Raw genomic sequence first — 4,894 nt, 5'->3', positions numbered from 1 at the left:
TTGTGCCATGTGCAACAAAAAAACGGTGCTTGAAGCTCTTTGGAGCATTGTTTTTGTAAAAGCACAACATTTGTCATTTATTAAAGTGAGTTGTTTGCATCAATCAGTACATAGACCAGGATTTCGCTCCTTTTTCTTAAAAGAAAATATTCAAGAAACTTTACATATATATGGAGAACACAAACATGTATGCTAAAAAAATGTTCATCCGGCTTCATGTCTTGGACTTGCCATGGGTACTCACATTTTTATGGATTTACTCCAAAACTTTCGTTTCTCTTTTTGTTAGTGGCATGGTGTGCTGGTCACCTACAATATGTGTGTAGCGACTTCATCGATTTTGGAATCTATGGCTCAGTATTTTGAAGGTGCTCATTTGAATAAGTTGTGTCTATGTGCATTCGTTCATAGAGTGAGTGTGCGTCCGTGTATGAGAGCGTGCATGTACTTTGCTTTAAGAATAACGAAAAGTCGTTGCGACACATAGTTCTTGTAACTTGCTAAATGTATCATCATTCCTATCATGTTTTAGTAATTGAAACTTGCTTGGCCGACCGATTTGCCTTGCAATCCACATTGTTGGATTGCACATGAGGGTTGAGTATCATGCTTGGCAATAAATAAAACCACATAAGAGCATCTACAACTGGACATTACAAATCCGGCTACTCAAAAGCCCGCGGACGGTGATCGGCCACATCCACGGACAGTGACCGGCAATGTCTCAAATTGGTCACTCTGCATCCGACACTCTCATATTTCAACCCTTAGATCCACAGAAAGCATGCAAAAGAAATCCTACATACTCCCTCTATTCCATAATGTAGTGCTTATAGTTTTTTGTGAAAGTCAAACTTTGCCAACTCTGACCAAGTGTAAAAAGAAATATGTCTACATCTACAATACCAAACATGTACATTCTGAAAATATAACTCACGATGTATCCAATAATGTGCATTTGGTATTCTAGATGTACCTACTTTTCTCTATAAATATGGTCAAAGTTTGTAATGTTTGATTTTTGCAAAAATCTATAGGCACTACATTATGGAACGGAGGGAGTACTACATACTACCCTAACTACTCTTCGTCGTCATAGATGTCCATGACGACGGTATCGGGTGTCGGCTGGACGGGCGGGTAGGAGGGATCCGGCTCATCCTCCTCCTGCTCGACCTCATCCATGTGCACGAGCATCTCCGCCTCCTCCGCGGCCTGCTGCGCCTCCGTCTTCTGCCGGCGACGGCGTCTGGCCTCCGCAGCCGACTCCGGCCGGGGGGAATTGAGAATGGCATGCTGCTACGCCTGTGGATCCGCGTCGTCAGCGTCCCTCACATCCTCCTCCACCGATTCATCCTCCTCCTCCGCGGCCTGCTGCGCCTCCGTCTTCTGCCGGCGACGGCGTCTGGCCTCCGCAGCCGACTCCGGCCGGGGGGAATTGAGAATGGCATGCTGCTACGCCTGTGGATCCGCGTCGTCAGCGTCCCTCACATCCTCCTCCACCGATTCATCCTCCTCCTCCGCGGCCTGCTGCGCCTCCGTCTTCTGCCGGCGACGGCGTCTGGCCTCCGCAGCCGACTCCGGCCGGGGGGAATTGAGAATGGCATGCTGCTACGCCTGTGGATCCGCGTCGTCAGCGTCCCTCACATCCTCCTCCACCGGTTCATCCTCCTCCTCCTCAACCTGCTCCTCCTCGTCCTCGTCCTCCTCGTCCTCCAACTCCTCCTCCGGTTCCATTGCATACGGTGGTAGCCCCGCGGCGATCCAGTCTTCGCGCCTTGCCCGGATTTGCTTAAGGAGCTCGAGTCGGTGCTCCAGCGTCAGAAATGGCTCGCTCCTCATCTGGCGGCGTGGGGGCATGGCTACTAGGCGGACGGGTGAAGTGAAAAGTGACGGCGGCGGCGGACAGGCGGAGGGAAACGTGGATGGTAGGGTTTCGATGCCGCCGATTGACTTAAATAGTTGGGCTAGGCACTATACGGCCCACTGGAGCGGCGCCACTGGACCGACGAATGAGACAAGCTTCAGAACTCGGGTTTTCGGGCATTTCCGCGTGGGACCCCGCCGCTAGTCCGACGTGGCGTGCATGCCTGGGCGCCCCCATATCCGCCCCATATTTAGGCTTCATGTGAGGGGCGCCGGTCAGCCCGAGCATTTGAGGCCGGTTTGAGGGGGGTGTCTGGGTCGAAAAAACGTGACCGGTCAGTGGCCGGACGGGCCGCCTGGGCGTTTGAGGCTGGTTTAGGGCTCTCGGCTATAAATGCTCTAAGATACTAGTATGTGATATTATGCATTATGGATGAAATATCATATGTATGATATTAGTATATGATACTCTCCACTACGACCAGTCTTATAAATACAGGATAATGCTACTATTTTAATATTTCTTGCATTTTATTGTTCTTCTAGAATCATACGCTCCCTAGAGGCCAAGAGCCACCGATGGCACACCGAAAACATGCAAATTACACCGGCGTAGCAAACTAGTCGGCTCTTTAAAGGCAGAGTCGCGCCACTCCTGCGTGGCACAATTGGGTGGCTGCACCAATCGATCGGCTGAAACAAACCGCGAGCTGCGGCTGCTCTCGCTGTCCTGTCCCCTCACGCGCGCACGACGCACCCCACGATTCCGGAGCGCGACTGCGCGAATACGTACGTGGACGCCGTTGCAGACGCCCCGGAGGCCTCAACGCCGAGTCTCCTTACATGTACTCGTACCAGAATTGGACCACGCAAAGTACAGCCGCAGGGTACACCGTTGCGGATGGCGTTGCCTCCGCGTCGGCGTCGTCAGGCCGCGACCCTGAACCCTACACTCCCGTCCTGGTCGAGCTGGTCCCTGGGATGTGCATGAGGCGCCCCCACACGTGCCAACTGCAAGCATCTGTAGCCTAGGGCTTGGGTGCGTGTTTCTGTGTGACACCTTTTTTCTTGGGGTGATTGCAGTCGCACTGTTTTATTCCCTAAACAAGGACGAGGCTCTGCGCTCTTGTACTCCAGTTACTATGCGTGCAATGGTGCTGTCACATTGGGAGGTGCTACCTAGCGTCATCACAAGTTACAAACAGCTTTGAAGATAGCAACGCAGACTCAGACTATATGTCAGTGTTTTTGCAAACCCAAACAAAGACGAGCTCCAACTATTTCCTCGCAGCAACTCTAGCAGATCCTCGGTACTCACCCCTTGAAAGCCACTCTCCCTCTGTAACAATATATATGACCTTTTCTAGCAAACTATACCAATAAAAACGTCTTATATTTCGTCATGGAGGAAGTATTTATTAGGAGCACTCTAAAAAATAATTTGGATATTGGGAGACAGTGTCCTAGTAGATCGCCCAAGTTGCCACGAAACGTTTTTCTCTTACTCAATCCAAGAGCGAGTCCCGGGTTGCCTCCCTCCCGTCGGCGCCTCTACCAACCTGCCTTGTCTCATGTGGCCTCGGGGCCATGGAGGCGTGATGGATCTTTTGGCTTTTTGATGGGAGGGCTCGTGCTTTGTTTTTAAGTCTTTTTTTAGTTTGTTTAGCGTTTGTGTTCTACTCGAGAAGATGAGCCGGCGGAGTCCTTCTGAAGATGAAATAAAAATTCTTTTCTTCTAGTTGTCGTCACAACGGTGCGTCTAACGTCGTCAGAGGGCGTGTGGAGGTGTGTTTCCGGCAGATCTTGCAGGATTCAGTCGATGTTTGTCTTTGGTGGATCAGCTTGGATCTGATCGTCGTTTGTCTGTATTCGTGTCTCTACAGGTTGGATCCTTTTGATCTATACTTCTCTTCATCGGCGATAATTGTTCTAGTGTGAAAAAGTTTCCCGGTTCCGGTGAGGGAGGGGCGGTGACAGCGGCGCACCTTCAACTCGCTCTAGTGATTACAGTCGTCGCTAGGTGCTCTACAAATGTGGATGTAATTTCTATTACTTCTTGTATTTTATGTACTGCCATGATATTTGATGAATATATCAGATTTTTTTCAACAAAAAGAAGATCGCCCCATTTAACTCCCTAGTAAAATTATTTTTGTATTTCCCACCCGCTTTTTATATGGACACCATTTCAGTTTCATTTTTTCACACACGCTTCAACAACATTTCAAGTCCATAATTTTGAAATTCAAAACTATACCATGTTTGCATAAGAAATCGAGCAACATATGTCTTATATCACCCGAAATAGTTCATCATCGTAGTATGTGTATATATATATATATTGTTGGGGAACGTAGTAATAGTAAAAAAAATCCTACGCACACGCAAGATCATGGTGATGCATAGCAACGAGAGGGAAGAGTGTTGTCCACGTACCCTCATAGACCGTAAGCGGAAGCGTTATGACAATGCGGTTGATGTAGTCGTACGTCTTCACGATCGACCGATCCTAGTACCGAAAGTACGGCAGCTCCGCGATCTGCACACGTTCAGCTCGGTGACGTCCCACGAACTCACGATCCAGCAGAGTGTCGAGGGAGAGCTTCGTCAGCACGACGGCGTGGTGACGGTGTTGATGTTCTACCGAGCAGGGCTTCGCCTAAGCACCGCTACGATATGACCAAGGTGGATTATGGTGGAGGGGGGCACCGCACACGGTTGGAAATAATCAACTTGTGTGTTCTAGGGTGCCCCCTGCCCCCGTATATAAAGGAGCAAGGGGGGGGCAGCCGGCCCTTGGGGCGCGCCAGGAGAGGAGGAGTCCTCCTCCTAGTAGGAGTAGGACTCCCCTTTCCTACTCCTACTAGGAGGGGGAAAGGAAGTAGGAGAAGGGAGAAGGAAAGGGGGGCGCCCCCCCTTCCCTAGTCCAATTCGGACTAGAGGGAGAGGGGGAGCGCGGCCTGCCCTGGCCGGCCGTCTCTCTCTCCACTAAGGCCATGTGGCCCATTAGTTTCCTGGGGGGGGGGGG

This window comes from Triticum urartu, chromosome 2, assembly GCF_003073215.2.
Source record: "Triticum urartu cultivar G1812 chromosome 2, Tu2.1, whole genome shotgun sequence".
NCBI lineage: Eukaryota > Viridiplantae > Streptophyta > Magnoliopsida > Poales > Poaceae > Triticum > Triticum urartu.
Note: the sequence above shows the minus strand (reverse complement) of the source record.